The 13,196-nt window shown below is 45.7% G+C and overlaps 1 protein-coding gene across 1 annotated transcript in view; it reads right to left on the reverse strand.

The window, feature by feature from the left end:
- The window catches only part of LOC126095706 (neurobeachin-like), a 794,263-nt gene that overhangs the window by 623,355 nt on the left and 157,712 nt on the right, over positions 1-13,196 (reverse strand). The gene's annotated exons all lie outside the window — the stretch shown is intronic.

The raw sequence follows: 13,196 nt of genomic DNA on the forward strand, positions 1-13,196 counted from the left end.
ACGTACATGTAACTTTAACTTCTTCCTCACTCTCTCTCTCTCTTTTTCAACTTGCCGTAACACACACACACACACACACACACACACACACACACACATCATCCATCCACGTATTTTGTGGCATTCGCAATACAGCATTTTTATGTCATTTTCCTTCGCGAGTCTTTTTTTCTTTTGGAACGTTTTATTTCATTTTCTCAGTGATTAGCTAACTTCGCCTCCTGGGCCATTATCAAGCGACGTCATGCGGAAAATACGTAACAAACTCAGAGCACATAGTCACTCACAGAGCAGCGTTCAGCACAACCATACTAGCTGTGGGGCCAAAAACCACACAGTCGAAGACTTTCCCTCCTTGGACGTCAGCCGATGTCTAGTTTTCACGCTTTCCTTTTAATTTCTGCGTACGTTGTTACAGCCGGCATGTTCACGTTGTTTATAGTCCATAGTAAAGTGCTGACCTGGCGAATGGAAAGTACCTGGATAAACACCCGTTATAATCGACACACCGGGTGGTTATAATCGAATTTTTCCTTATTTATCACGCTATAACACGGAAACTAATTACCGTAGGAGCGCCAAACTTCGTAGCATTAATGGCATGTACACGGGGAAGAGAAATAATGGAGAATCAATTCAACTGAAACACTTTTCATGTGCTGCTAAGGTACATCGTACGGTTATACCGATACAATGACTGCTGCAAATGGGGCTCGATATGACGCCCATTAGTGAAGACCCCCACTCTCGGCAGTTCTGTGTGTTCCCCTCACCCGTCAGAGAAAAATGAGCTTCGCTTGTCTATAGGATGGTCCAGGGTCAGCCCTCGTCAACTCCAATCCTTGCGAGAAACTGGAGAGCGAAGTCAACACGTTGTCGTGCGTCCTGCGGTGCAAGCTGCTGTACGATATGGATCTTGTACGGATACCATCTGAGGGTGGTTCGAAGCACGTTCTGTGCAGTGGCCCACGGGATGTTCAACTGTCGCGACACAGCACACGCACTGCCTGACGATCGGGAATTACGCGCAGCGTTGTCTGCCACAGCAACAGCGATTTCATCAACCACTTGTGGTGCAACCGGTTGTCGGCCTCTTCCCAGAGTGACGCCCAGTTCTCCAGTTGATTCGAATTTCTTCATCACACACAGCAGATGGAGAAAGAAGACCCATCCCCGGCGATGTTTTCAAAATGCAGCTGCAGCATTACTGTCGTTTTGATAACAGAGCTTCAGCAATAATGTCCTGCTTCTTTTGTCCAAGATCATGACGACACGCCTACAAGTGTACTGAGACTAGTCAGGTCTGTGATACTACGAATCACGATGACTGATACGGTACCTGTTGGCCATAGATGGAAATGGACGGTGGCGCTGTGACGCATGGAAATCGTGCACTCCATTTTCTGGACATTAATGCTACCAAATTCGGTACTCGTAAGGTAATTAGTTTCCGTGTTGTAACGTGTTAAATACGGACGGTTTAATTATAACCATACGGTATGTCATTTCAAGACTGAGGCTTATTTGATTTGATTGCACAGAAACAGAACAGTCCCACAGTGCTGGCGAACTTTGCCGTTTCGCATTGACACTCTCTACGTCAAATATACTCACTCTTCCTTCGGTAGTCAGACATGTACAGAGAATCCTTACTGCACTGTACACCAGTGACAAGTAGTGGACAGGGGGCAGAAGCAACAGAGTTTCTGACTTGACGAAATGTGCCAGACTGCGGCCGCAGAGCGATCGGCAGGCGTCGGTCGCACACGTGCTCGGCTCGCTGGCTCCTCTTGTGTAACGCGGGTAGCGGCGATCTCCTGCAAACGCTACGAGGCGGGTGCAGTTGAAGAGTGGGACCACAGCGAAGCTGCGCGCCTCTAGCACGGACGGACGCGAACGGTTCTGCGTAAATCGACTCGCTTCAGTTCTCTGCATGTGGATGCGAGGCCTCCCTTGTGGAAGAACGCTTACTGCTGCGCAGCCAGAATACTTCCGCCATCAGCAGCGCCAACAAAACCATTAACACCTACTAATGATGACACTATTTTCCTTTTTTAAACAACAATGCGCAGCGGGTGCGCTTCCGCCCAGCGAGGAAGCTGTTTTCCTACCTAGATGTTCAACGGTTAAGATCGCTCTCGTGCACGTGAAGATATTATACTATTTAAATTATTTACTTCGTAGCATTTGTAAGTCAGGGAAAGTAATACGGCGTAGTGTGGAAGAAAGTATTCACGTTTATGTAGTTTATGTGAAAGTGGATTTTGCTGGAGTTCATTGTTTAATAAATTAACATTATTCAGCTGAAACTGTGTTCATCATTTAAGTAGACACATTTCGTAATCGTCATCCAGATCCTCTCGATCATATTGGTCAGCACGATCGTGTAACTTCGTTCTTTCTATAAAAAGAATTACTCTACCTGCGGCTGTCGAGAACATTGGACAGACAGAGTCGAGTGGAAGTATTACAAAGTGCAAAATTCAAAATGGTTCAAATGGCTCTGAGCACTATGGGACTCAACTTCTGAGGTCATTAGTCCCCTAGAACTTAGAACTAGTTAAACCTAACTAACCTAAGGACATCACACACATCCATGGCCGAGGCAGGATTCGAACCTGCGTCCGTAGCGGTCTCGCGGTTATTACAAAGTGCAAACAACGGTGATACCACCTGAATGAAGTACACTTGTCTTTACAGCAACGATTAATAACAAGTTTGCTCTGCAACGGCTCAATTGAAGACATAAAGTCAGAAAATAAGTCAGTGATAATAATTTTGGCACTTTATTTTACAGGTCTTGATCATACAAACTTATACACTTCACCATCACAGGTTTCGGCTACTGCCATCCTCAGATCTGTTACGAACAAAACAGGGTGTAATCAACTAAGTTCTGCTGACGCTAAATCTATAAAAGGCCTGTAACGGATTTTTGGGCTTTATTTTAAAAGCATCGTCAACGACCTGAAGAACGTTACAGTTGATTAAAATACTGTATTTACAGACATGACTAGAAATATATTACATTACACTTTAAAAGGTGATGCTGTCACCAATCCGAACGTCGGTATGAACAGAACAGTACTTTATTACGGAAGATCCTGTTGGACGTGCCATGCCATCTGTCCTCTTCCGACCTTTGAACTCACTCAAGCAGCCAGTTACAGGGCAACTACTACTGTTTGAGGTGGGCTCCAAACAACGGTGCAACTAGCCGTTAAAAACATTGCCAGAGATGAAACAAGTGATAAACAGCAGACAATCATGCTAGGACCGACCGAGATTCGAATATCAGATCTTACGATCCTAGTGTGACACGCTATCAATGAGCTACCCCCATTTCATTTACAACTATCACAATATGTTTTGCTTAACAAGAGGTGCCACGAAAGTATGGATCATCTGGTTTACCATTACATACCTGACTGCCAGAACACACCTTATGCACGAACCTCGAACCTATAAGAAATTTAAAAGATAGCGAAGTTCACCTCATGACGAGGATTACGAAGCAATGGTCGTGGGAACACGTAGTGGACAAAATAGAAAGTGCCACTGAGGAACATTTGTTTAATGCAGAGCAAATATTATACACACGTTCCATTTGAACATTTCACTATTTTCCCGCAATTGGACCACGCTTGTATGATGACAATTTCCAGCATTTTATTCCTGTACTATCTCATACGACATAAAAAAGTCACCAGCAGAACGAAACATAACGCTTTGTGGCCTACTTCTGTCCTGCAAAGAGGGCAGCTGCGAAGGTCGGCGGGGGATTTCGGAACTTGGCTCTTCTGTCGCATGAGGGAATAAAGAGGGGGTTGAGAGGGGGCGGGAAGGGAGAGCGGGAGGGGGGGGGGGAGGAGGGGACAGGAAAGCCGTAGCGCGACAGGCTCAGGGGGACCGAGGTGGTCGGGAAATTTCGCTCGGCTGGTACCCGCCGGCGGCTCTTATATTAATAGCGGACAAGATTTCCTCTCGAGGGTAGAATTTACTGCCTTCACCGGCCCGCGGGATTAAACTCGCGCCACATCTTTCCGGCGAGGGAAGGGGCGGGGCAGGGGGAGGGGACGTTGTTTACTGTAGCTGGCGCTGGGCGGCTGACGAGTATAAATGAAGCGCCGGCGCTATAAATAAATTAAGACAACCGGACGGCAAAACGCGTCGGTGCGTGCGTGCGTGCGTGGGTGCGTCTGCGCTGCGCCGCGCTCACGCCTGCTGAACAGTGCGGAGGAGGGAAGGAACAGCCGCGGGCGCGCTGGTTGCGGATGCGTGCCCGGTGTTCATATTGTGCCAAATTGTCAGTTAGCCGGGTAATGAAAAACCGAGAGCAGTGCGCGCTTTAACGGGGAAACGAGCGCTCCCACACGGCGAGCCAGGTACCGGCAGCGGAGCGCAGGGTTGAGGGGCAGCAGCTGCAAAATGCGAGAACTCCAAAAGTCAAATTATTAGTAAATTGCCGTCTAGAATAATGAACGAGTGGTGCGTCACGAGTCCATTCTGGTGGCGTAATGACTTACCATTCTATTTCCAAATTTCAGTCCGCTTATTACACAAGAATATAGTAAATTCTCATAACAAATGAATTCCCCCACTTCTAATTAAATTCCTCTAAACTTGACTTTTTCAATTGAATTTACTACTGCAGTAACATATTTTACAATGCACACTTTTATACTGTGCATACTTTTATACTGTGCTTGGACAGCTGCGAGATGCGCAGGAAGTGTCAAAGAGGATCTAGAATGAACAGACATCGATGAGGAGCCATGCTGACTTCTCAGTCTTAGCCGTTTCGGAAATTCGTCCACCCCTGGCCTGAAAGCCAATGATCACGCCCTTTTGGACTTCAGATAAATCGCTCCGTTTCCTCCTTACGGCAGTGAATGCACTGTTTTCTGTATCCTCCCGACGCGCTTTATATATCCTCCACTGCCAGTGCTGCCATCTGCCGTCTGAGATCAGTTATTGCACAATGATGTCGAACGTAGGCGGCGGTGAGATCAATGTGACTGGACTGTCCAAAGTGAAGCACTCACTGGTCCGAAGACTGTTTTGAGCAGCACTGTGCTCTACCACGCACTGTTCTGTTGGAGGTGGTCTGCCGTTGTCTTCCTCAGACCTTTGAGTTACCGGCCAGTTATAGGCGGACTTCCCGTTTAACGTGGATTGAGAACCACGGCGCAGCTCGTCATTTCTCACGTCAACAAACACTGCCGGAAGTGAAAGAGAGATAAGGACAGATAGTCCTAGGATCGAGCGGAGATCGAAACAGAGGCCTCTGGATTTGCAACTTGACACCTTACCACTGAGCCACGTAATGTCTGCACTACAGAGGGAAAAAGCCATGACAGCGGATGGACGCTGCAACACGTAAAACTTTACTTCTTCGCGCAATCAGGACGATACAACAGCGCGGCACAAATTTAAGGCGTTCCCTTAGAACCGTGTGGAGGAAGGCGTTTAACGAGTTGATTGCCCCGACGACCCCCACCGCCGGTGTCGCATGACGTCACAGAATCGAATCTCCGGACCTCCCCGCTGTGCGTCTGCTAACTTTCTCCACAAGGGGGATTAGCGGCCAAGTCCGGCACAGTCGCAATCCCCCACAAAGCTTCCCCGTCTCGCTATTTTCCTTTTGTTCTCCCGATGAAAGAACGGCGCCTTTCTTCAGAGCCGTTAATCCTCTCTCCGCCACGACTCAAATTCTAAACACGGAGAAGGAAGCAACATTTTTCGACTATTTTCATCTCGTGAAACTGTCGAATGTAATTTCACTTAGGAACTTCGAAAGATGGCGTTTGCTCTCGTTTATTAGAACACAAATTTTATAACACCATCTCACACTATACCTTTTTGTCAAAGTAGAATCGTAACATCGAGGCACGACTGGGCCAAACTGTAGTCGGATGCTTCCGAAATGCGTGTCTCTGCGGGAGCAACATGTCTGGGGACCAAACAGGGCGTGGACAACCTTTCCTTTAGCCATCTGAAGCGTCGACATTAACGGCGGTGTTGTACGCCACTCATCAAACTATTCTTTATATAGTCAACTTACATTCCGAGAAGCTCCTAGTGTGTACAGACTCGATGAGTGCCCTACAGTACCTTACGACGACAGCTGAAAAAAAACTGTTAATCCTTTGGCGAATTCTCAATCGCAAAGGTAGCTGCGCTAACAGATTCATCGACAATTGATACCGGGACTTGTTGGAATAAGGGGCAACGAACTTTAACACCAGCAGGCGGAAATGGCGCACCGACATACCCCTACAATACAGTGATTTTCGTAGTACACTCGACAACCAAGTAAAAACGGAATGCTGCCCTTGAATTCCCAACTCACGAAAAGGGACACTGTTACAATTAACTACGAGCAGGTCACATGAATACCAATAAAATGAGGCATTTATAAAAATTAATTCCTCCTCCGAGCTGTGATTTATGCCTCACTGAGGCGGACACTGAACGTATATTAACAGAATGTGATACATATTATAATCCAAGAACAAAACGGTGTACAATATTTTAAAAATTAAAGACTATTCTTCTCTTAGAGCAGCTCTTAGTTTCACGAATACGTCCGTTGCGAAATGTATTTGCCATTTCATTCATCTTTGTAAAAGGTAAATTTGAAACTTCAGGATATATCTGATGTTTCATTACGTATATGCACTCTATAACAAACTTATGACGCAACACCAAGGAATATCATCGAAGTGCCGCTGTGCTATTATAAGGGCGCCGCGAATGACAGCAAAGAGGTCCTGCTATGAAAACAAACGGCACCCCAGACCGTCGCTCCTGCTTGTCTGCTGTGACGGTACAAACCCCCGTTACTAGATAAATAGGTCTACTAGTGTGCAAGCATTGCTGTGTGGAGAGCGAGCGCGCTACATGTGCGTGATTCGCGGAAGCGCGTGGCGCGCCCGTGCGAGATTTGCAACTGTCGGAGGGACGCCTCCGTCGCCACGTGGCCCGCAGCTTGGGGCATTGTTTGGTTTTTCGCGCATTACGCGAAAACTGTGTACCTTACGGTGAAGAGCGATGCGGCAGTGGATTGTGGTCAGCAACATGCACCTTCTGAAAGATCGATCTTTATTTCAAGTCACGAGACGCAAAAGTTACAGTAACCTCAATATCGGGTAATATCACGAATACTGAAACATTAATAAAAATAGTAAATAACAACTTACGGGGATGAGCGAGCGCTCATTAAGAACGTCTCGTCATAGCGGATCGAGTGCCGTAGTCATATGTTAAGATTCATAAATAATTAAATCCATAAAGAGCAATAAACAAAGATTGAGGGAAAATTGTTTATAAAATTCAATAGAAAATTCATGACGTAAAGACCGGCACTATATAATATTTTGGGTGGCATCACACGTATTTTAAACTACACTCCTGGAAATGGAAAAAAGAACACATTGACACCGGTGTGTCAGACCCACCATACTTGCTCCGGACACTGCGAGAGGACTGTACAACCAATGATCACACGCACGGCACAGCGGACACACCAGGAACCGCGGTGTTGGCCGTCGAATGGCGCTAGCTGCGCAGCATTTGTGCACTGCCGCCGTCAGTGTCAGCCAGTTTGCCGTGGCATACGGAGCTCCATCGCAGTCTTTAACACTGGTAGCATGCCGCGACAGCGTCGACGTGAACCGTATGTGCAGTTGACGGACTTTGAGCGAGGGCGTATAGTGGGCATGCGGGAGGCCGGGTGGACGTACCGCCGAATTGCTCAACACGTGGGGCGTGAGGTCTCCACAGTACATCGATGTTGTCGCCAGTGGTCGGCGGAAGGTGCACGTGCCCGTCGACCTGGGACCGGACCGCAGCGACGCACGGATGCACGCCAAGGCCGTAGGATCCTACGCAGTGCCGTAGGGGACCGCACCACCACTTCCCAGCAAATTAGGGACACTGTTGCTCCTGGGGTATCGGCGAGGACCATTCGCAACCGTCTCCATGAAGCTGGGCTACGGTCCCGCACACCGTTAGGCCGTCTTCCGCTCACGCCCCAACATCGTGCAGCCCGCCTCCAGTGGTGTCGCGACAGGCGTGAATGGAGGGACGAATGGAGACGTGTCGTCTTCAGCGATGAGAGTCGCTTCTGCCTTGGTGCCAATGATGGTCGTATGCGTGTTTGGCGCCGTGCAGGTGAGCGCCACAATCAGGACTGCATACGACCGAGGCACACAGGGCCAACACCCGGCATCATGGTGTGGGGAGCGATCTCCTACACTGGCCGTACACCACTGGTGATCGTCGAGGGGACACTGAATAGTGCACGGTACATCCAAACCGTCATCGAACCCATCGTTTTACCATTCCTAGATCGGCAAGGGAACTTGCTGTTCCAACAGGACAATGCACGTCCGCATGTATCCCGTGCCACCCAACGTGCTCTAGAAGGTGTAAGTCAACTACCCTGGCCAGCAAGATCACCGGATCTGTCCCCCATTGAGCATGTTTGGGACTGGATGAAGCGTCGTCTCACGCGGTCTGCACGTCCAGCACGAACGCTGGTCCAACTGAGGCGCCAGGTGGAAATGGCATGGCAAGCCGTTCCACAGGACTACATCCAGCATCTCTACGATCGTCTCCATGGGAGAATAGCAGCCTGCATTGCTGCGAAAGGTGGATATACACTGTACTAGTGCCGACATTGTGCATGCTCTGTTGCCTGTGTCTATGTGCCTGTGGTTCTGTCAGTGTGATCATGTGATGTATCTGACCCCAGGAATGTGTCAATAAAGTTTCCCCTTCCTGGGACAATGAATTCACGGTGTTCTTATTTCAATTTCCAGGAGTGTAGTTAAGGTATACTATACACTTAACTTGCAACAGATTTCATTGTTTCAAATTATGATTAACATTTATTGCCCATAATTAATTAATTATTATGGATATGAAGATTTTGAGCAGCGCAGTGTGTAGATCGCTATAGATTACGTCTGAAAACGGTGCTATATGCAATTGTATGTTAAAACTTTGCAGCACAGATATAAACAAACAAACTTGCGGTAAGTGGAGAAATTTTGCAAAAACTAAAACTTGATTTACGGGTGATAGAGTAATCCTAGAAATTAATGTAACATGGTAAAGAAGATGTACTTTTTAGCGCGATTCCGATGGTGTATTTATTTCTGTCGAGGGACGTATGTATCAAAATTTGTAACCTTAACTAGTGAGACTGGTACTTAAATAACCAGAGGGTTGGACATCCGAGCCTATATAAGCGAGCGGCCATCTTGGCCAGGAGTCTGTCGTTGGTCAGTCGTTTTGGAGGGTGGGTGGCCCATGTGGTCGTTTGAGAATTCTTTTTCGCGCCGATTTATTTCGACAAAGAGTATTGCTTAGTAGTGCAAGTGTGCAAGCATATATTTGGTGAACAGGAAGTGCTACGATTATTTGTGTGGGTAGGATTTACGAGGTATACATCGTCATAAGTGAACTTGTGGCGAACTGTGATTTCGCACCAAAACTGTTAGAACAAAGAGGAGAGTGGGACTTCTGGTTCTGTTCGAATTATTTGAATAATTTTCGTCTATAGCAACCTACATTACTGCTATTGGGGCTCGGAGTCAAATTATTATTAAAGCAAAACTGTAAACCGTCTCACCAGTGCTAATTTCATTGTATGAAAGGAAAGAACAACGCCAATAAATAGTGATTGAACTGTGTCGTGAAAAACTGATTTTAGTATAATAATCGCCTAGTTCTCGTTCCCTAGCATAAACTGTACTTATGTCTGAGTGAATAATTAATTAAAAAACTATAAGAAATGCGCAGGTGTGGAAGTGTACTAATGCACCAAGTGTAGAAATCATCCCCTGAGACTTACGCGAGAGCCAAAATTTGCAATAACATTTTAACCAACATTTGTATTTGCACATTTCGTGTGAAAACGCTGCAACGGCACTTCTTCCTTATTAGCCGCCCCGTCGCACGGCCCATATGATGGGCGACACTCAGGTTGGTATCCCACCGCTGTAAGGGTGGTATCCGTAAACGTCTCCGGCCTGGAATCTCACTGAATGGAGATTTGTCTTCAGTGATGAGTCCCTCTTCGAATTGGGCCACGATGGTCGGGAAGACGTGGGGCTAGAGACGCCCCAGACAGCGGTGTCGTTCCAACCTGAATGTCATACGGCCCGACCATCAGGTGGGAGGGTCTGGGGTGCCGTTTGTCTTCACAGCAGGACCCCTTTGGTTGTCGTCCGCGGTACCCTTACAGCACAGCGGCACACCGACGATTTTCTACGCCCCGTTTCCCCGCCCTCACGGTAAGCCATGCTGGGCTTACGTTTAAACAAGATAATGCCCCCCTGCACACGGGGAAAGGTTTTACTACGAGTCTTCCTACTTGCCAAACACTGCCTTGACCAGCAAGGTCGCCGATCTCTCCCCAACTGAGAAGGTTCGGGGCATTCTGGGCAGGGCCCTCCAACAAGCTCGGGATTTTGACGACCTGACGCGCCAGTTGGACAGAATTTGGCAACATGTCCCTCAGGAGGACACGCAACAACTCCATCAATCAGCAACAAGCCGAGTGACTGCTTCCGTAACGACCAGCCGTGGATTAACGCGACTTGCTCAGCTTGTGAACTTCTCTTGAATAAACCATCCAGTTTTTCTCATACTGTAATCATTTGTTTGTGCATGTACATCACCTCTACCGATTTCCGCCCCCATTCGGGTAATTCCTTCATGATGGATAGTTTTTTTCTTTTCTTAGAGTGTTTAAATTGGGTTTTATGTTAATATTTCATGGCTTTTGTTGCAACGGTGTAGTCAGACTAATGTACTTTACTTACTTCATGTCTCTTTCAATAACGTTTTATATTCTGTAATGAAATCAGACCAATGTCCTGTTTGTATCATTTTGTGCAATAATTAACTTGGTGAAATGGGCTCTGCCCAAAACGAAATAAAAAGAGAATAACAAAAAAGTTACTATTTTCGGTGTGGCACAGCGTCATATTAAAAGAATGAGTCCTGGTGACGAACGAAGTTTTTATTTGAAACTTAAACAAGCTTCTTTTTGCTTCACTTCACAGAAAAATCAAGTTTCTCCACTGGAATAGTGGCTTGGTGACACTTTCAGCCACAAGCATCTGAACGTTAGGGAATTTGGCAGAGGCGACTCACTTTATTCGTGCAATAGTTGTCGCCTTGCATCATCCACTTACGAATAAATTTCTGAACGGCACTGCCCTCAACATTGGTTGGACCACTTGCACAGAGACTACTGGGAAGTTTTGCTTTTCAGAAAGTTTTCCCCTATACTCAGTGCATCTCTTCGTCCTTCCACACCACTGAATACTCGCCACTCCGGCTTGCTCAGCATAATACAACGAAAGCGACGGGTGAGCGCGAAATTACTGTTTTTTTTATCAAATGGATTTTGTCCTCGATGAGGCAAAAATGCCGATATGTGAGAGACTTATTTAGCTATACGGGTAGCTACGCCGTTGGTCTCGATAAATCATGTCACAAAAAATTTCCATATAAAGCTCTTTCATCAGTCAACGGCGTCCCGCTACGGCGCACTGACGGTAATTACTTGTCAATGCGTCAGCGAGTCATTCAAACACGATGTGAGCGAACGTCACCTCCAATAGCGCACCAAAAAAGACGACCTCTCAGTACACAAGACTGTGTGGCATAAAATACCAGAAACGCCGTTCTATACCACGTCAATACAGTTGACGAAAAACTGGCAGCAATACGTTGCGTTGCTGAAAGCGACAGGTGTATTTTACATATTGTGTTCACTTATTTTAAAATGTACGAATAAATATTGTTCAATAGAACCACCACAGGTCGTCATGAACAATACAAAAAGGGATACAGATAGAGGAAGATTTTATGTAAAATATGTCATACAACTTTAAATGCGAACATTTTTAGGTTAGGCTTTACCGTGACTGTTACTGACATTAAATGAAACAACAAGTTCACTGTTATCAGTCACCGTTTTATTTGTTTCCACGACGCGTTTCGAAGGTTTAAACCTCCATCATCGGGTGGATTTACATTAGTAAGTATTACATTTGTGTGTGTGTTGTGTTACGATTTTTGGAGGAACTTGTGGCACTGCCTAGTGGAGAAACGAAACGCTATTTCAGAATATGGTTTAGGATTACTTTTGACGAAAAATTAAACTGATATCTAATGGTAAACATTAAATAAGTAAACTACAGTACCTTCAGTGATCACAGGTTCCTTTTGCTGTCGTAACACATCACATGTATACTGCCACATTTGTAAACAAATATGGCGTCTGGAATCAGCTGGGTGCAAGGTTCGTATAGCAGAAGTGAAGACATAATCGCAAAGTGCAAAGAATATACAGCATAACAATATTATTACAGAATAATTGCTTTAAGCATTTAGCGGTGTTTGTTTATGTGTGTGTACTTCAGGTGGTATATAAATCCAATTCTGACAAGTTAAAACAGCAAACATTCGTACTCGTTTATACAATCACGTGAAATGTTAAAATGGCTTAAACTTCATACTTATATTGGATTTATATACCACCTGAAGTACACACACATAAACAAACACCGCTAAATGCTTAAAGCAATTATTCTGTAATAATATTGTTATGATGTATATTCTTTGCACTTTGCGATTAGGTCTTCACTTCTGCTATACGAAACTTGCACCCAGCTGATTCCAGACGCCATATTTGTTTACAAATGTGGCAGTATACATGTGATGTGTTACGACAGCAAAAGGAACCTGTGATCACTGAAGGTACTGTAGTTTACTTATTTAATGTTTACCATTAGATATCAGTTTAATTTTTCGTCAAAAGTAATCCTAAACCATATTCTGAAATAGCGTTTCGTTTCTCCACTAGGCAGTGCCACAAGTTCCTCCAAAAATCGTAACACAACACACACACACACACACAAATGTAATACTTACTAATGTAAATCCACCCGAGGATGGAGGTTTAAACCTTCGAAACGCGTCGTGGAAATAAATAAAACGGTGACTGGTAACAGTGAACTTGTTTCATTTAATGTCATACAACATTTTGTATTATTTCTGCACAGCCATCAAAAGGCACTGCCTATCATATCGCACACTTGCTCGGGTAAAATTCGGATGCATTCAACACGAAATTCCATAACGTAACTGACTTCCCAGGTAATTTTCGAATA

Source organism: Schistocerca cancellata, chromosome 8 (assembly GCF_023864275.1).
Source record: "Schistocerca cancellata isolate TAMUIC-IGC-003103 chromosome 8, iqSchCanc2.1, whole genome shotgun sequence".
Taxonomy (NCBI): domain Eukaryota; kingdom Metazoa; phylum Arthropoda; class Insecta; order Orthoptera; family Acrididae; genus Schistocerca; species Schistocerca cancellata.